This window comes from Vanacampus margaritifer, chromosome 20 (genome assembly GCF_051991255.1).
Source record: "Vanacampus margaritifer isolate UIUO_Vmar chromosome 20, RoL_Vmar_1.0, whole genome shotgun sequence".
NCBI lineage: Eukaryota > Metazoa > Chordata > Actinopteri > Syngnathiformes > Syngnathidae > Vanacampus > Vanacampus margaritifer.
Genome location: NC_135451.1, coordinates 9187117 through 9207733, shown reverse-complemented (window position 1 = coordinate 9207733; position 20617 = coordinate 9187117). Strand labels below are relative to the sequence as shown.

The 20617-nt window shown below is 38.9% G+C and overlaps 1 protein-coding gene across 1 annotated transcript in view; it reads right to left on the bottom strand.

The window, feature by feature from the left end:
* Positions 1 to 5072: 5072 nt before the first annotated feature.
* Positions 5073 to 20617, bottom strand: part of LOC144040590 (uncharacterized) — a 316049-nt gene continuing 300504 nt past the window's right edge. Inside the window, exons 8-9 of the mRNA XM_077554906.1 lie at positions 5188 to 5292; positions 5073 to 5082 (exon numbers count right to left, since the gene is read on the bottom strand). The gene's annotated coding sequence lies outside the window, so the exon portion shown is untranslated. The remainder of the gene's footprint in view (positions 5083 to 5187; positions 5293 to 20617) is intronic.

Genomic DNA, 20617 nt, shown 5'->3' with positions numbered 1-20617 from the left:
GGATAAAAAGAATAACAGCTTTTAATGTCGCAATAAAAACACAGCTCTTACATTTGCTTTAATTTGCACATGTTGGCTGGAAAATAAAGCTTATTAGTCTTCATAGCCGAAATGTCATGCCTGCTTCTTCCTTCTGCTGCCGAGCGCTTTGAAATGCCAGTGGGCGGAGCCACGTGGCGGGGGAAAGTTTGGCTGTTTAAGTCGAAGGCGGGGAGTTTTGAAAGCACCTGCCAAAGTAATCATCGATTCATTGCTAACGATCAGCTATCCCCTCACTTCCCTGCAGATGTATGACGGTCATTTTCTACAACGGGGCCCAGAGAATAATATCACTTATTGCTCTTTCATTGCAAGCGGCAGTTATTCTTAGCTCTACATAACCGGAGGGAGTGCCAGCGGAAGATGTAGCGGCTGACATTGTTTCCCCAGTAGTCAAAGTATTGGACCTGTGCAGCTTGGCCCGGCCGTGGCTATCTCAATGAAAGATTAATGAGGCTCTTCAGGTAGATACAAAGCTAAGTGTCTTGTTTATTAATGCGCTGTGATTGAATCCATTAGTTGCCTTGTGCAAACTAATCGTCGTATAATGTGTGTTGTCATTTTCAGGCTAACTGCTCATAATGAATTCCTCCCCCGTCTTTGAAAATGCTGTTATTTTCTAATAGACTGATAGAAATAATGTTGTGTCAGGAATAAGGATTCCCTCCCCTTTTTCCGCCACCCCACCCCACCCAAGTGAACTGTAAGCATGTTTCGCATTCACATTGATTGCTGAATGGGCTGTTTGCTCTTCCCTCATATGCACGCTTGTCGGGATTCAGCGGCATGTGCAGCAGATTTGGGTGAAGTCATCATGAAGTCCTAACTGTCATATTTAATTCTTCCGAGTGGAGTGCCATTTAGCTTGAAAGGGTGAAGAGTTTGTCAAAGAAATTGGGTCAAATCCCTCCTGGAATATTAGCGAGACAACCTTTTCCATCTGTGCGACATCTAAAAAAAAAAAAAAAAAAACAACGCATCAGCACCGAGGCCACTCCGGGGACGAGCATTATTGACTCGTAATGGCGGATCTAACGGTATTACTTGCACTGAAAGCTAAAATAAAGAAATAGCATTGCAAGGAGCACAACAGCATCATTATCAAACTGGCTGACATCCAGCTCGCCATCTTCAGGGATCAATTTCATCAAAGCGTAATGTATCTCTTTTATTCTCCGAGTGAGAAGCAGAGTTGGTGATCTCAAGGTGCGGAGAGACTTTGAAGTGCAAAAGAGTCGGAGATGGAAGATTCCGAGTGCCGCTTTGGCTCCCTGGGCGAGACTATGACCTGCGGTGAGAGGAGCCAACCTGAACAAATTGAAAAGAAGTTTGAGCGCCGCCGTTCAGTGTACTGTACGGCGTGGAAAATAAACCTTGTGGAAATACCTGTCAGGATCAATTTGAATGCCAAAGAGTTGCAAATGACCTTTTTTTTTTTTTTTTTTTAAATCCACTCCCCAGGCCAAACTGTGTAACATGTAGAACCCCTAAGGTCGAACACAATCTGTCGGTCTCCTTCAGGTTCAACTGAAATAACACTCCATATGAAATCATGGAAATTGAATGAAGCCATTTCAAGGATTAACTGTCGCTATCGCAAAACTTTACTGTTAAACAATAAAAGTCACTTTTAACTCATTTGCTCCCAAAAACGTATAAATAAGTTTTATTTGAAATATTACCACCGTCCCAAAAATGTATACTTTTTTATTATTATTATGATTTTTATGCTAGAGCATACAGAAGGCTTTGATGCAGTCTCTGAACTGAAGAGAACGACTGAAACAAAGTATTACAAAAACGGCCAGCAGGTGGCAATAGAGTATACGAGATCAACCAGGGCCATGTTGCAAAAAAACTGTTTTCCCCACAGTTTTAAACACATTTGTAAATAATGATGAAACTTAGCTATACTGTATTGTAATGCTAATTGGTACAAAACAGATACAACTATACTTTTTTTTTCCTGTCGAAAGAAGAAACTTTGATGCAGCCTCTGACCTGAAAGGGGTCGCTTAAAGCAATGGTAGTTATTACAAAAAAAATGGCCAGCAGGTGGCAGCAGAGTATAAGAGATCAACCAGGACTATGTTGCAACAAGATCTTTTCTCCAGTGTTTGTGAATAATGATGAAACTTAGCTATATTCGAATGCTAATTGCTGCAAAACTGAAACAGATACAAATATACTTTTTTTCCTTGATGAAAGAAGAGACTTTTTTTTCTTTTGGTAGGTTTTTATAGCAATAAAACACAATGTTCTGCGGGCCTTGCAAAATCAGTCATAATCCAGTAAAACAGCCAAATTGGGGGGGGGGGGGGGGGTATTGCTTCAGTGAAAATGACTGGGAGTGATTATTATAATTTTATTAGTATTATTGTGGAATAATATTATTGTGGAATATTAGTGGAATATGAGTGAGGCAGCAAAATCCAGCCGGTTTGATCCATCTCAAGATATAGGAAATTATAGTGATAAACATTTTTGTATGATATAATGTATGTAGTTAAAGAGGGCATGAAGAGAGTTGGTGTGAGAGCAGAGGATGCAGAGGACAGGGTTCGATGGAGGCAACTGAAAAGCCGAAAGGAAAAGAAGATAATGACAATAGATTGGCTCGTTTTAGTTACACTTAGTTAAACTCATGCATCCACTTTTACAAAACATTAGATAATGACTCATTTGCACGCTAACTTGGAGTTTGTAGCCCACGTCCTCATGAAGGTAAACAAATGTCAGCCTACGTGTTTTTGTTTTGTTTGCTACAGTCATCACGTCGTCAGAGTTACATTTGTTGCATCCGGGCGACATTTATCAGCTTATTATGCAGACAGACGCAGCAGACGCGCGCTATAAATAAAACCGCGTGGCTTATTCAGGTTCAAGTCGACGTCAAGACGTCTGCCAGTCGCATGGGAACGCAACTTCACAAAAGGACGGCACAACAAATATTGCATATGGAGAGAATGTGGGAACAAAAGGCGGAGATTGTGTGTCACTCGGCGGTGCTTCATGCCACCCGATGTACCACATCATTCTGTTGGAACAAAAGCTGTTTGGGAGTTGGTCTGGATGGTCGTTTGAGGACGGTTTGCTCAAGCCTGAATGAGGATTATGGACTTTAAGGGGGAGAGCCGGGTTTGACTGGAGTGGTGCTTGGGTTATGATTGTAAACAACTCTCTTGGGGGCCGCAGCCACACAAAAGATTTAATAGACTGTTAATGAGGCCTAACAAATGCGACCTCTCACCTTTGATTTTGCCGAAACTGCGACACTAGTTGTTTTCATTCACCCCGCAGTTGAAAGACTTAAAATGGACATAAATGAGGTAAACACGTTTCCCATGTTTTGTTTAGCTAACTATTAGTAACACGCTAACCAAAGCTACACACCTCACGAACGTGGACATGACTTTCAGCTGTACATACAACACACACTGCAGACTGTTCGCCAAGGCTGCTCTGTTGGTAGCATGTTATAAAAAGTTGCCAAACACGAAATGTTACCGGTTTGTTGTTATATTTTAAAATATACAACCAATTAAAACTAAAAGCCACATGATCAACTAACCTGATGACCCAGTGAGAACGACAACTTTGGCAATGGTTTTCCAGTGCCAGTAAGTGTTAGGCAAGCACGGAAAAAATTATTGACATATTATTTGGTCGCGCCTACTGTCTCTACAGTGCCTGATTGGCCAGTTGTGTTGCAGTGTGACACATTTTTAAATAAAAAAAATGCAATTTAATTAGATGGGGACATAAAGGGATGATTTTTTTCCAAAAAGCATTTTAACTATTTCAAACCCCAAAACGTATAAATAAGTTTTTAATACTTTGGCCTTCACTCCCAAAAACGTATTTATACGTTGTTGTTTTTTAAATGTTTTTTTTTTATGTTTGAGCATAAAGAAGGCTTTGCTAAAGCTTCTGACATGAAGACGTCGCTTAAAGCAATGATAGTATTACAAAAAAATGACCAGCAGGTAGCAGCAGAGTATAAGAGATCAAGCAGGGCCATGTTGCAACAAGCTCTTTTTGCCAGCGTTCTCAACAGGTTTGTGAATAATGATGAAACTTGGATATACGGTATTCTAATGGTAATTGCTGCAAAGCTGAAACAGATACAAATATACTTTTTTTTTTTTCCTGGAGAGCTCAGTATTGTTCATTCGGTAATTTTACCAATTTGACATGTCATCATCATTGCTCTCTTTTTTATTTTTATTTTTTTATTTTGTATGTGGGTGAGTATGTGTATGTGCGTGCGTGTGAGTGTGTGTGTATTCATTAGTTCACCTAAAACCTATTAAAAAATCCCATACCGTTCACCTAAACCGAACACTCCCAGCCAGAGTCGTGAGGCCGTCAGGAGACCCGAGGAAGGACCAAAGACTTTTTTTTCCTGATGAAAGAAGAGACTCTAATCTTTCTTTTGGTAGGTTCCATTCTGTGGACCTTGCAAAATCAGTCAAAATCCAGTAAAACAGCCGAGAGCGAAGGGGGTTGCTTCGGTGGAAATGGCTGGGAGTGAACTATCAACTATTGGGTTATAGAGGCAGTCATGTATATGAACGAATGAATGAATAAATGAATAACATTTTAAACATGTATAAAAAGAAAGAGCAAAAATGATTGAAAAATAAATAAATAAAACAAAACAAAAAAAAATTACACATAGCATATACACATACTATGTATATTATGTATGTCAATCGATCGCATTGTAACACGATAGAAAGTGGACAATTTCCTATCGTCCATTCACCGGGCAGAACTGTGACTCGCCCCTTGCTCCACAAGTGTACCAAAGCATACCAATGTACCAGCCCAACAAAGGGGTATTGAAGAGTGGGACTATGGACCCTTTACAAAGGAATGGCAATAAAACTGTGTACTGTACCAAACTGAGGTGCAGAGTCAGTGAAATGAGCAAAACAATAGCTGACGGAAATGTAATCTGCGGTTTATTTCACTCATTAAATAGTGCGTGCGTACCGATTTAGTGGCCGGTGCACGGTGCTGATAGAGTTGGTGGCGGTGCTGTAAAAACACATCGGAACAAAGAGCAAACACTTCTTTATCTGCGCCACATGCAGTATTTACACAGTCCTTGCTCTCGTTCTATTGTTCCTGTCCTAAACACACCTGCAATTCCTTCCTTCCTGCAGCGAGTTTCCCACAAATCCAATCGGACGAGCTGAAAGGGAGAATCGCGGTGATGTAATTATTTCTCCAGGTTCCCAGGATACACTGAAAAGAAAACAGAAGGGGGAAGGGGGCGTGATTCAGGACCATGGCTAAAAAGCAAAGCCAGTTTCGGTGCTTTTTAAAAAGGCGGCCAGGGTGTAAAGCGATTCCGGATTATCCTGATACATGATTTAATGGCCCATTCTCAATTGGTTCGGCCCCCCTGAGCATTCAGCAGGATGTATGCTTGCAGGCTCGTCTGGCCCAACAAACAAATACGTTTTTTCACGGCAGCTTTGAGCAATGTATTTATTTCGATCTGCATGAACAGCTTGTTGAGTTTTTTGCACATTTTTGTAAAACTCTGTGATCAAGAGTTTAAATGCAAACGGTTCTGGAGTACGGGGAATAGAATGCAGTGCAGGAAGAAGTAAAGCTCACACTATTAGGTAGACTTAATCTAATACAGGAGCCTTATTGAACACTCTAAAAACAGTTAGGTAAAAAAGTAAACCAATTATGTATAAAAAATGGACCGACCCAACTTTCTGGGTTGTTTTTTTTTTATAGAAAAAGGCCCATTTTTTTGACCCAAGTAAAGGATCTGACCAATATTAATAACTTGTTTTACACTAAAAGACCTATTTCTTGACTCAAAGTTGGGTCAAATAGACCCAAGTAGAGGATCGGTCCATTTTTGACCCATAGTTTTTTTAGAGTGAACATTCTGCCTTTGAAAGATATGATTACTTAGTTTGTCCAGTCATTTTTAAATGACTATTTTTTGAAGTAAAAACTACATGTAGGCATCTCAAAACGACATTGCTTGGAAAGCTTAAAAACATATTAACTCTTTTACTGCCAAAGACGTTAAATGACGTTCTGTAAAAACCTACGGAGGGCCACCAAGGACGTTAAACGACGTCCAGCCATTTTTTTTTTTTTGAAACGGGTGGAGGGAAGCGTTGCCCAGCTGTGGTGAAAGTTTCAAGCAGATCTAGTTAGCCTAATGACTATTTTTGGCCCCTAGATGGCAGCAATGACTCTCTTTTGACAAGATTGGGTAGGCGTCAGTAGAAGACCTGAGGCGGAGCTAGAGGGGACTGGCTGGGCAAGGGAAGAGAACATGGCGACCGGTTGCAAGCGGCTCACGCTCGAGCAGTTTTTTTCAAAGACGAAAAGCATCGACCAATGCTAAAGAGCACATTGATGACGACGATGATCATCATCGATGATGATGATGGTGACTCCGAGGTTGAAAGTGAAAGTAACCATTTTCTATTGTTGATTACTGAAGAACGGAATAAGGTAGAAACAAACAAACTTTTTTTTCTGATGAAAGATGAGAGTTCAATCTTTCATTTGGTAGTATGTGTGTTTCCATAGTCCAAACACAACATTTTCTGTGGACCTTGAAAGATCAGTCAAAATGCTTAAATTGGCTTGCACTGGCGACATCCTGTTTCTGAAAACGTCTGGCAGTCAAAGAGTTAAGAGTTAAAAGCTATTTTTTTTTTGGTGGTGGTGTGATTATTAAATTTCCCTTCTTACTTTCTACAACTTCTGAGAAATGTCTTTAACTAAGTTAAACTTTAAATTATTTGTGTTTGTATTTGTCCTTGTGGCCACTGTGGATTGAAAAGCTCTCGAGAGAAGATGCAGATGAGTACTCTTTCCATTACTTTTGAGTGGTATTCAGTGCTTTTTCAGAAATAACCTTCCTTGACTTTGTTTTCAAGCAAGCCGAAGTGTCTCGGGATTTATCTGTGACTGAAACATAATGGCTTTGCGTCACATGATTGGCCACATGCTTAATGCAGAGACAGGGTTTATGAAGAACATGAAGAGGTGGAGGTTCTTGATGTGTTACTACATATGACGGGTTCATTGTTGGAAAACTTAGGCAGGGTAACCAGATGTCCCGTTTTGACCGGGATAGTCACGGTTTTTCAGCCTTTGTCGCACATCCAGGCGGATTTCGCCAAACTCATTGATTTGTTTTTATTCCAAAAAAAGACTTCTCTCAAGGGGTATTTAAAAATACTGAAAGACGAAGAAGTACTTTAAAAATTACTGTAAAGCTAAAAATTGGTAGTGTTTTTTTTTTTTACGTGTTAATATTACAAATCAAAAAGTAGATGAGCCGCATCAGCATTTTGTTTTTATGCTTCAAAATGAATTTTTTTTTACACTTGTATAAGCATTAAAAGGGCTATATAGATGTTTTAATAGCTTGAAAACAAATAGTTGTGTCTCTGCCCAACATCAAGTGGGGAATTAAACAACCAAGTAAATCTTTTTGTTTTGTGCTTATGTCTGAAAATGAGTCTGTAAGTGAGACGTGCTGCATTTCTGTCTCACTGTTACTAACAGTGCAGCTAATTTACATAAAACCACCCCCACACTGAGATTCGGAAAAAGCTAGGCTGGAGTAAATATCTGCCATGTTGAAGCCAAGGTCAGACTAGCGACAAGTTGCAACAAGTTTGGTTGAACGCGCAGATTAGCATTAGCTAACAGTTTTAGCTTCTGATAAACATCTAAGAATGCTGTAATACCAAACAATTAGCTATGGTCAAGCATTTCCAACGGAAACACAAAACAATACAAACATGGCCAACCGGTCTTGTCACTTGCTGAATCAAACCATTCCATCACCGTTAGGGTGACTAGATTTTTTAAATTAAAAAAAATCTGAATAATACAATTTTGCTGAAAATCAAATATACAATCAATTCTAACCAGGAACTATTCATAACAAATTTAAATCAGTGTGATGACCTGTGGTTGTGTTATTACTTAAGCTAATGCTAAATGTTATCTTGTGGGTGACCAATATCCAACCTTTATGTTGAAGCTGACTGTGCTGTTTACCTCGCACCCGCACCGCATTGTAACATTATAATTATGCCACCAGAAAAGCTCATCTTGCGTTGCGTCTAACGGGCGATTCACATCAATAGCCAAGTAGGACTACATTTCCCATGATTCTTAGACACAGAAGCAGGAAGTAGTTCTAGTTCCGGTATGACGAAAATACGCCTGATAGCAATTTAACAGTTAAATTCCTAAATGGGACGCCAGGACGAGACCTGCGTAAAACGGTGACAAAAAACAATGGAACCGGGACTCATCGGGGACATTTGATAAGTATCTAACTTAATCTCAAGCCGCTTGACAAAAATGCGTTTACTGCTTTACGCTCAATTCATACCGACTACGGAACGGACGCGGAGCGGCATCCGTACGGACGCCGCAAAGAATAGAAAGCATTTGAGTCTGCGCGTCAATTCACACCAGCTGCAGTGCGGTGCGTAAGCGGTGCGGATCGGATACGGGGCTCCGGAAAGTTTCGATTTTTTCCGGATTCCGCATGCAGATTTTTATGGAGCTGAAGAAATTGCACGAACCGGACAGGAAGTCAAGTGTCGGCATCAAGGTAGATCTGGTACATTTCAAAACTGTTTGGGGGGGTGGAAGCTAGCTAAGCTAACTACATAGCTTGACATGAGTTGGACATTTAAAAGCCAAAAACGAGCTCAGAATAAATTAAACATGACAAAATAACACTATTTGAACTCAAAATTTTCAGCAAGCCTGCACTCTATCTATACAGTTGTTATCGTGTGAACTCAACTCTCCCATGTGAACCCCAGTCCGGACACGTACAGCTTATGCAACGCACTGTGTGAATTGCAGTCCGTACGGATGCTGTACGGAAACCGCTCCGCGTCCGCTCCGCAGTCAGTGTGAATTGGGCGTTAGATTTAAATTTAGTTTATGATTCATGGTATAAAATTGTATTTGACTTAAACAATAGGCACAACCTGAGACACAGAAAACCATTTATTTATTTAAGCTCCAGTAGCCATCAGATAGTATTTTTTTTTTCATAGTCCCTTCACCGCATCTCACAGTAGTGAAGAAATGCGCTGGATGCAAGTGCCTAAAACACACATCAGACAAACAGATAGAGGAAGTAGGGACGGTATTGTCAATATAAAAAGGGGCTCCCCCCTCAAGATCATGAGAAAAGCATCGACTAATTTGAATGTATGCAAAATAAAAAGGATTCCTTTTGTCTTCTGAGGGCTTTTTGTGTTTTTGCCCATTAGCGCTTAGTTGACAGAGCCCCGGACTAAGCTGAAGAAGAATGTGAGTACTGTCCCAGCCATGGCACAGTCCCAAAAAAAGGAGGGGGTGCAAACGGGGTGCACAAGAGGGCACACATTCACGCTTCACCCCCCCCCCCCCCCCAACTCACCATCCTCCCTCCCTCCCATCGGGGTTTTCTCAGCTATAATGCAAAGTCTACCAAAGTGAATACTGTATGTGATCTTTTCAATGAGCCGGAGAAAACGGTTTGCTGTTCTTTTTTTTCTCCCCCCCTCCGCTTACATCCTCGTCTCCCCAGCATTGATAAATCTTTGTTTCATTCCCCCCGACGGCTTGTTCACTTACTTTGTGTTTGACGTTCATTTGTAACCACTTCAAAACGCACAGATGTTAGTCATGAAATATTTATCCAATGGATTGTAACCTGAATTCTTGGCTTGTCTTGTGAGCTTAGCCAACACGTGTATTATTAATGATGGATGACGATATTTTGTTGTCAGCTCCGTGTTGATTTGTAAAATAGCTGTATGAGTGCTTTTTTATTTTTCATTTCTACAAAAGCGTTGGAGCCGATGATGAATGATCGGAGGCGGTTTAAAAACAGCAAGCTCAGGTCTCCTTTCACTGGCGCTTCATCTGAAATCCATCTTTATCTGCTCTCCAATGGTGATGACCGGCCATTTAAAGATACTCGGGCTGTCTACTGAGACAGAGCCAGGAGTATTTGAGCCCGAGCCCGGATCCTTTTCTCTCCCACCGCTTTGACACATAAATAAAAGAGAGTAATCATGCTCGGTGGCTGCCTGAGCCGCATGCTAATTTGGTTTAAAGTGCCCTTTAACCAATGCACCAAATCAAAAGGACAAACATTTGGCACCTAACAATTTGTCGAGAGCTGTCGCCGTACATAACTTGGGCAGTCCTGCCTTATTTTGTTTTCGGGAACACAAAACCAATAATGACTAATCATGTGAGGTCCATGTGAGGAAGTCGAAAACCTCCCGGCGCCCGAATAAGAATAAATCTAGCATGCTTTGTTGTGATTTGTTTTAAGTCAGGCATAAGATTTTTTCCTATTAAGTGGCGAATAAAACAGCAGTGGTGGGAAATTCTGAGGGCGAGATTAATTGGCATGCAAGCGGAGTAACAGCCCACAGTCTGCCGATCACAGGACTAGCCAAGCATGACAAGCATAGCCTATCTTCTACTTTTCATTAGGCCACGGATGGGGCCAACCACAAGCTTTATGCTAAACAGGGTTGATATGGCTGTCTCGGTCTCCCAAAGACCTTTACACCCTCAAAACAATACGACAGGATATAGACAGACAAAACCAAACAACGTCGGCGAAAAAAGAAAAACGATGAAGCAAACAAAAGGAGTCCGTCCTCGGAAATGAGGAGGAAGCGTGGATTCAGAAGTCCAGACATTGATGTGGGGAATCAATGGATAACTGTCTGCAAATGATTAACTAGGCTTTATTATAATATATATATATATAATATTATACAATAAAATGCATGTCAAGGAAATTGCTCATACTAAATGAATTAAATGACCCAAAATGACACATCATGGTCACAGTAGAAGGAATTCTGAAGTCTACAAAACCATTTTCAAAAAATTATGACACAAAAACATACAGTCAACACAACAAAAGACTTCATCAGGGGTTCAAAGTCAATAACATTAACCCAATAGAGTATGCATTTTACCTCCTAAAGAGGAGACCGAAGGGATATAAACAAACACGAACTGAAAGAGGCTGCAGGAAAGGCCTGGAAAAGCATTTCAAATGAATCAATTCAATTTGCTGAAATCAATGGGTCGCAGGCTTGATGCAGTTTTTGCAAATAATGACATTAAGCTACCAAATTTTATTCACATTAAGTTAATTTAATAATATCCATTCTAATACTGTTTGCTGTCCTGAATTTTCGTCTAGAGGTCTGTGCACTACTTAGTGTAAGTTTAGTGAATTTTTAAATCCTCTATAAGAAACGCCAGCAAAACTTGCTCGTCACTATCATTATGCTAAGCTAACCCGATAAGTACTGTATGGCCTTTCACTTATAGCACAGTAAAGACAACTGACCTCTTCACTTTCATCATGCTAAGCTAACCTAAAGCAGAGTTTAAAAAAACAAAAACAAAGTTAGTCACTGTCATTATGCTAAGCTATTCTGATAAATACCGTATGGCCTTTCACTTATAGCACAGTAAAGAAAACTGACCTCTATACTGTCATCATGCTAAGCTAACCTAAAGCAGAGTAAAAAAATAAATAAAAATAAGTTAGTCACTGTCATTATGCTAAGCTAACCTGACAAGTACTGTATGGCCTTTCACTTATAACACAGTAAAGAAAACTGACCTCTTCACATTCATTATGCTAAGCCAACCTGATAAAAGTGGTGTTTTATTGCACAATAACAAACGTTGAGATCTTCACTTTCATTGTGCTAAGCTAACTTGATAAGTGTGGCCTTTCACTTATAGCACAGTAAAGACAACTGACCTCTTCACTTTCATTATGTTAATCTAACCTGATAAGGTTGGTGTTTTACAACATAGTTTAACATAGTAAAGAAAAGTAAGCTAAGCTAACTTGATCAATATGATCTTTCAATTATAGCACTTTACTTTTATTATGCTTAGATGGCCTGATATGGTTGCTGTTTTATAGCACATTAAATAAAGCAATGACTTACTTACTTAGTTAAAAGAACACATTATTTTAGAATAATTATTTTAAGCTTATACTGACAATATGAGAATGAGAAACCTCAGTATACTGTATTGTAGCCAACTGTTTGGAAAAAGGTGCGCACAGATATTGTGCGAATAACACATGCTCTTTATTTCACAGCAAGTCGCTCCCAAATATGCATTCCAGACATCTTGAGCTGTGTAAATATATGTGACACCATTGGCAGGCAAAAGACGACATACTTAAGGCTTAAACAGGGGGACGGCAGCAGTCCCAAGAATGTGGTGTCTATTTGCTCAAGCCATCTCCAAATGTGAACTGAGAGATCAAATCTCAAATGTGTCCTGATGGCGTTTACCCCCTCACCCGTGTTCATTTTAGCCTGTTGTCTGTTTCTGTTCCAAATCTATGCTAAGTTAACAGCTTTTAGCTTAAGCCCGTCCATCCTCGATATGTTCACTTTTTGGGTACTTTACTGTAGTTCATTGGGGAGTCTTTAGCCAGATTTTTCGTGACTGTTCATGCAATCGACAGGCAGTTTAACTGGCAATCATTATACACACACGCTGGTCTTCATGCAATGATTTCTCAGTACACAAGTCAAACATTACACCCATCCTTTAAAAATGTATTTCAGGCGGATATATTAGTGTTTATATCAATACAGTGTTATGCAAAACACAGCAATTTTTTAACATTTCTGTGAAATTGATAGCCATCTTTTTCTTGGTGAAGGAACGTAAAGGAGCTTGGAAAATGCGTAAAAGAGTTGTATCTTCTCCTGGTGGGTACGAATGATCTCAGCTCTATAGCTATCAGCAAAGGGACTTTCTTTATGGATATCGTCTCTCAACTGAGAAGACACCTCCAGTTCATCATAGGATGCTTTTTCATTGGCTCTTAATGGCCAAGAGGCACATAAAGAGAGAAGAGGGAAAGGCAGGGATCTTGTCTCCCCCACTATTCTCCTCTCCCCGAGTGTCTCTTCAAAACGACTAAAGAATGCTGAGGGTTTGAATTAAAAGTCTGCGTGCCGTGTTATTTCTCAAGTCAAGATTAAAGCCATCATTATACGGCCAATGGAAACGCTGATTTTGCCTTACGTCCAAGAGTTTGTTCAATCTGGACACGGGCAAACAGTTGCTCAAGGCCAATTGGGATCACAATAAATTGACATTGGACCACCGCTTAAACGACAAAACGCCCATTTTCTGCCAGATTGTATTTTTCAGTCAAGCATGTTGGGGTATGTGTTCACAGCCACTGAGTGTTAATAATGTGCCAAGCAATTATGTCACAGTCTTTGGTCTCCCATGTGAGAAAGTTAGCCCTTGCTCCCCTGCTGTGTTACAGTATGCAAATAGGAAACGTCTGAGACCGAGAGCTCATAGAGCTCAGGTCAGACAACTGTTTTGCAGCAACATGAATGGCATCTGTAGGCGTTTGAGCAATTGTGCGGGGGTAAAAATAGATGTGAATTAGTGCACTATTCCATGGGAAATGGATTGTGAATAAAGAGGGCGGTCTTTTTGTTCAAGGGTAAAAACAAAGGAAGTGGGGGTGCTGAGGGGAGTGGCAAAAGACCCGTAAATTTATTTTTTTATTTTTTACATATGTTATGTATAATGGCGTATTAGGGCCACATATAATTTTTTTTCGTGTGGGGGTAACGTTCCGATAAAAAACTCGGAAATTTGCCCATTTTTTTCTCAGAATATTGTCCCCACCCTCTAAAAAAAATTATTTCATATGTGGCCCTAATAGATGTGAATTAGTGCACTATTCCATGGGAAATGGATTGTGAATGGAGGGGGCGGTCTTTTTGTTCAAGGGTAAAAACAAAGGGAAGTGGGAGTGCTGAGGGGAGTGGCAAAAGACCCGTAAAAAAATGTACACGTTATGTGTAATGGCATATTAGGGCCACATATAATTTTTTTTTTTCGTGTGGGGGTAACATTCCGATAAAAAACTCGTAAATTTGCCACTTTATAAAGTATATATTGTCGCCACCCTCTATGTTGGCAAATTTGCCACTTTATAAAATAGTAAATTTGTGATTTTTTTTTTGCATATTTGTGAGTTTTTTCTCAGAATAGTGCCCCCACTCTCTAAATTTTTTTATTTAATACGTGGCCCTAATAGATGTGAATTAGTGCACTATTCCAGGGAAATGGATTGTGACTAAAGAGGGCGTTTTTTTTGTTCAAGAGTAAAAACAAAGGGAAGTGGGAGTGCTGAGGGGAGTGGCAAAAGACCCGTAAAAAAATTACACGTTATGTATAATGGCATATTAGGGCCACATATATATTTTTTTCGTGTGGGGGTAACATTCCGATAAAAAACTCGTAAATTTGCCACTTTATTGTCCCCACCCTCTATGTGGCAAATTTGCCACTTTATAAAATGGTAAATTTGTGAGATTGTTTTTTTTGTCCATATTTGTGAGTTTTTTTCTCTGAATGGTGCCCCCACTCTCTAAAAAAAAATATTTCATATGTGGCCCTAATAGATGTGAATTAGTGCACTATTCCATGGGAAATGGATTGTGAATAAAGAGGACGGTCTTTTTGTTCAAGGGTAAAAACAAAGGAAGTGAGAGAGTTGAGAGGAATAGCAGAAGACCCGTTAAAAAATCAACCGTGTTTTAGGGCCACGTATATATATATTTTTTAGAGGGGAAATAACATTCCGTGAAAAAACTTGCAAAATCTGCGAGAAGAAAACTCAAAAATGTGCCACTTTATAAAGTTGTGAATTTGCGCGAAAAATAAGACAAAAAGTTTTTGCTCTCTGAATATTGCCCCTATCCTCTAAAAAATGTATTCAATACAGTATGTGGGTCTAATGTGCCGTCGTAGTTATGATTGCCTGACCTACTAATTGTAATCCAAGGCCCTTTTCTGTTCCCTCATGACAAAGCCATAAAGACATGGTTGGATAAAATAGACCAGCGATTGCATGCCAGCCCCTCACTTACAGCATCAGTAACCTTTCACCTAGCAAAGGCTTCTCTTGCATGAATGGTTAAAAATTCCCCCAGACACACTCAAAAAAAAAAAGTCTTTCCAGAAGAGTGGTAGCTCTAATAGCTTCCACGTCAATGAACTCTACACTTTCACTTTCTGTGCTTGTGTCCCAATACTTTTGCATTTAGTGCTGTGAAAAACAGTCTACCTAAGTTCTTGGACGAGGCCCCATTTGTTACGCGCAAGATGTTAAAAAGCCAGGTAGAAAAAGCATGGAGCAGGTGGATGACGAAAAAACAGCAAATTTATTATGCCCAAAAAAAAAAAAAGAAAACTAAAAAATAAACAAAAGCAATAATGGAAGTCCAACACAAGTAAACAAAAACAGAACCAACGAAAACTGCTGCAGCAAGGTGGAGAGAGCGCAGTCTTTTTCAGGTGCCGCTCCGTCCTCTTCTTATAGACGCTGAGCTAATCAGCTCCCCCAGGTGCGGCGAATCAGGTGTAATTAGCTGGGAAGAGCAGAGGCAAGGCAAACAATTGCTCTGGGACTTGGCCCAGGGTCGTAACAGTCACGTCCCAGCATCCAGATTTTTTTTTTCTTTCTTCAAAAAAAATAAAAATCCTAGTAGGGATGCACGATAATTCTATTTTCAGCCGATACGATAAACCAATAATTTAGAAAGTGCCGATGTCGATAATAAGTCAATAATTGTTTGCAAAATCAACTTGAATACAAATATACTTTTGAACCCTACTATAAGTCTAACATGTACAAATTGAAACATTGTGTCAAGCACCATGAAGCTGAATTTTATTGATATCTCTGCATCAAAGCAGTGTTAATTTTGACAAGAAATTTCAATTTTGTTTTTTATAGTCATCATTTAGTCATCTCATTGTATTTCAGTTTTAAAAAATAAATAAATAAATAAATAAAATAAATAATTATTAAAAAAATAATGGCTTCTATTTTAGTATTTCATTAGATTTTCGTAATTTTCGGGGGGGGGGGGGGGGGTTTCCGTGACGAAAAATATGATAAAAAAAAATAAATTGTCAACGAAATTATCGCTGCTTCAGAGACAACCAGTAACTCATTTTGAGTTTGCCAAAACAAAACAGACACGTTTTAAAAATACAACAAAAATTGTGATGGTAACATTTTGGGGAGTGTTGTGGAATTTTCAGTAGTTAGGCGAGATGAATAAAACAATGTGTCTTTTGGGTTTCTTTATATTTGAAGCTTCAAATATACACACGTCTTACAAAGCAGTCTACAAGAAGTCATCTGTGAGAGTGTGCGCAATACATTATCATGGGAAGATTTTTATGCAGCCTGGTTAGGTTTTGGGAGGAGAAAAGGAGGGTCAGCTAGACAGGAAAGCAAGCAGTCTGTTCCGAGCAGGCTTATCAGTCAAGATCATTTCGATATCCCTTCATGTACAAAAGTGTCCACAAAACAATATAAACTTATGTTAATACATGTTAAATAGTTTTTTTCATAACAACAGATGGCCCAACGTGGCATGTCTATTATAATCGGCAGATTTCTTGATTATCTGGTGTATCTGCATGACGTCAAATTGGTCGATAATTGCCGATCATTATCGGCCACCGATATTATTATTATATTGACTCTTTTAGCGCTGTTGAACAGTCAACCAAGATAGCATTTAGCATTAGCTAAAGCAGTAACACAACCAACAGTCATCAGAATCATTTTGTTATAAATAGTTCCTGGTGAGAATATATTGTATATATTTGATTTTGATAATCTGGTCACCCAACCATAACACTTACAATAATAACACACGACTGTTTGTTGTTGTCTTTGACAGGAATTGTGGTTGAAAGAAGCTCTGGAATCCTGTCTCATGAAAGAGTAGGTTACCATGACAACAATTTGGACTTGGCACAGTTTCAGCACCACTGACTCTTTCACATTCCAGAAAGCCGGTTGGAGGTATTGCAGGCTTTTTTTTTTGTTGACACCAGTAAAGTTTTAAAAGGACAGAATGTAATTCATGTCGGCTATGTATATTTTCAACTCGCGCATTTGTCAACGCTGACTCTCAAAACACCTTCGCGGCGGCAATGAGAAATGAGACTGCGGAAGCGCAGTCAATCCTGCTGGGTGACAGAAGCCGGGAAAGATCATAAAAATCTACAGGGATTATACTTGTACTCTTTCTTTCCACTTTTAAAAAGCCATAAGCTTGCGTGATGAAGAAAACAGCTTGGAGCGAGGATGATTTATGAGAAAAAGACAGTTAATAAAATTGCCTAAACATGTATTATTGATTGTTTTTTTCCCCCCTCTTTAGTTCTCATGAATAACCGTCTGTCATAAATTACCAGGTTCATTTACATTGCACCAAGACTGGCTTGTGGGAGATTGTAAAAATTGTGATGGGGTCAAAGCGACCTCCGTGCTCTATAAATTATGCGTCCAGTGCATGTTTAATCACATGCTGGTGAACAAACCCTGGCTTGACCTTCTCATAATTAAAATGCAAAGTAACCTGTTGGCTGTCTGTCGCTGTGATTGGACGTGATGTGGCGCAAAGCGACGGGCTTCCGCCAAACCTCGCGCCATGTGGCAGATAGCTCGCTTTGGTTTTTCAAGTCGACTCCGGCAAATCATTTATCTTGATATAGAACAAAAAAAGGAATGCGAAAGTTAGCGCTGCAGCTGACCTTTTTGTTGGATTAAAGGCCAAACACGTTTGATCATTTTAATGTAATTTTCACCTGGGCCATTGACTTAAGGCAAAATTTGACACCCCAAGGTTTTTTTCTTCTTCTTCATTTTATTTTGGAGCTGATTGCTGCTCTAAAAAGGCTACTTGCTTCCATTAGCCTCACGGTCGATTCAGGGTCATGAATCCTTTTAGCATTCCTGAGTTTTGTGACATTCACGACTGCAGCCAGAGACATGGATATTTTACCACCGTTTCTCTTGACCTGAATTTTAAGTTGTCAAACAACACTATTAGCCCAGTGATTTCACCGATTGTCTCCACAGTAGATCCATTATTTTTAATTGGAAAACGTTTTGTTTTTTTTACTACCGTAACAAATCTTACGTCAACCAGCTTTTGGAGAGCTCGTCCCTCGAGGTTAGGTTTTAGCAGGTGTAATGGTTTTACAAATATTCAAGGCAGATTTATTGATATAGCACATTTATTAAAAGTACGACATTTTGAATAATTCCCATGAAAATGTAGAACCAAAAGTGCTGCAAAGTCGTTTGAAAGTGTTGATAAAGTATTGATGAAATGTATACTAAATAGTATACCAATATTTTCGAACGACTTTACTGATACGTTCGAATGACATAGCCCAGTTTGTTATTGATGAAGTCGTTCCAACTTATTGGTATAATCGTTCCAACGTAATGGTAAAGCGTGCTCGATTATACCAATACATTTGAACAACTTCATCAATTCATTTGAACGATTTTGGAATATTTTGCTTTTTTTTTTCTGGAGAGCTCAGTATTGTTCACTCAGTAATTTTACCGATTTGACATGTCATCATCATTGCTCTCCTTTTATTTATTTATATTTTTTATTTTTTTGTACGTGGGCGAGTATGTGTATGTGCGTGTGTCCATGCGTGCGTGCGAGTGTGTGTGTATTCATTAGTTCACCTAAAACCTATTAATAAAATCCCATACCGTTCACCTAAACCAAACACTTCCAGCCAGAGTCGTGATGTCGTCGGGAGACCCGAGGAAGGACCAAAGAAAAGAAAGGAAAGTGAAATCGAGCACCAACCAGACACGGAATATTTTGCTGTTGAACTGTTGAAGCTTTGACTTTGAAACTTTCAGTGCTGAAGAAAGAAGTGTCTACATTATTATCTGCTCGACGATTTGTATCCGCTTTGAAGTTGCTGTTGTGTGTAGCCCCCTCCCTATTAGAACAGCAACTGCTATGTAACTAGTGAAAAACCAATAAAAAGAGAGGGAGTGTGTCCAGAGCGGGAAAGAGACTGTAATCTGGGTACATTCTCTGTCTGTTCTCCTCTTGAATAAAAATTATTTAAATCTCTTGTCTTCCTTCTTATATATGTTGTTTATTAAATGTTCCAGGTTGGCTGAACCTAACAATTTTGCAGTACGTTTGAACGTCATCAAAATGTTCAAACAACTTTTCAGTACGTACCAATGACATATAGCCCAGTTCATTATTGAGAAAGTTGTTTGAACATATTGGTATAATCGTTCTAGTAAGTTTTACCAATACATTTGAATGATAACCATATGACTTGTTTGAACAACTTTATCATGATGTTCCAACGACATAGCCCAGTCAAAACTGTTTACTCCACATGCTTCCGTATATTTCCAAACAAAAGTATTAAAGACATTTAAAAGCAAAATAAAGAGAGAGAAAAATACAGGATCAACATTTTTGAAAAAATTATTTAAAAAATGCCTTAATCATAGTTTGATTGTCCCACTGTTTACCATGTAGATCAACTCTTCAACACTAACTTCTTCTTTATCTTCTATATGCTCTTCACTTATTCAATTGATAATTAATTAGTGTGACCAGAAATTAATTAGGGTCTAGTCCAAAGAATGCTGCGGTGCATCGCCAAATTAATTCCTGACGATGGAGGTAGCGTGAGAGAGCGAGGAGGATTAATATCCAGACAGAGTGTTAGAGTTCCTTTGTTGCCTCGGGCTTTAATGGGAGATGATGAAGTCAAATGTAAATATCAAACCCGGAAATCCCGCGATTAACCTAACATGGCCACATTTACAACCTTGTGAAGCAAAAGTACACAATCATTTAAGAAAGTCAATTGATCTTCAGCTAATGATCATTGCGAGATGCGATGTTTTTTTGCGATTCGTTTCATACCCGTGGTAATACATTTATAGAGACGGGATACCACATCAAAATCAAATCAAATACTTTTATTACTCTACACCTTCTATACCACTTTATTGTATAAAAAACACCCATTTACATATACACACATCGCAAAAATTGAAGTGTTAACATTTTTAATGGTTAAAATTTTGAGAGTTGATTTTAACTCCGAAGGTGTACTTTTAACATTTTAACGGTTAAATGGTGGAGTTGATCACCTATTGTTAGATTTAACACTTTCCTAGGAATAAAAAAATAAAAAAATAAAAAAATAAAAAGATTTAACACTTTCAAAAACTATGTTTAGTATGGATCAATATATAGACACTTTTGAAGTGTTAAATTGACCTCTGTGGGTGTTGAAGTAACGCTACCGATTTTTCTGTAATAGACAAAATGGAAACCTAATAATAAATAATCCCTCATTTAACGGTGTAGGCAATATTTTAATTCCTATTCTCATTTTCATACTTGTAAGATTGTAAGTCAACCAGTACAAAGTAATGAGTCGCAGATGTGCCTCACGCATCTGACTTTATAGGATTCTTAATCATCACACACATGTAAAAAAATAAATAAAAATAAAACACACAATGAGACACTAAGAACTTACTAATAATTGCTTTAGAAGCGTAAAAAAAAATGCTGTACACTCTAGGATGATTAGTTTTAGAGGTTCCAGTGTAATGGGATGTAATTTCAGATTT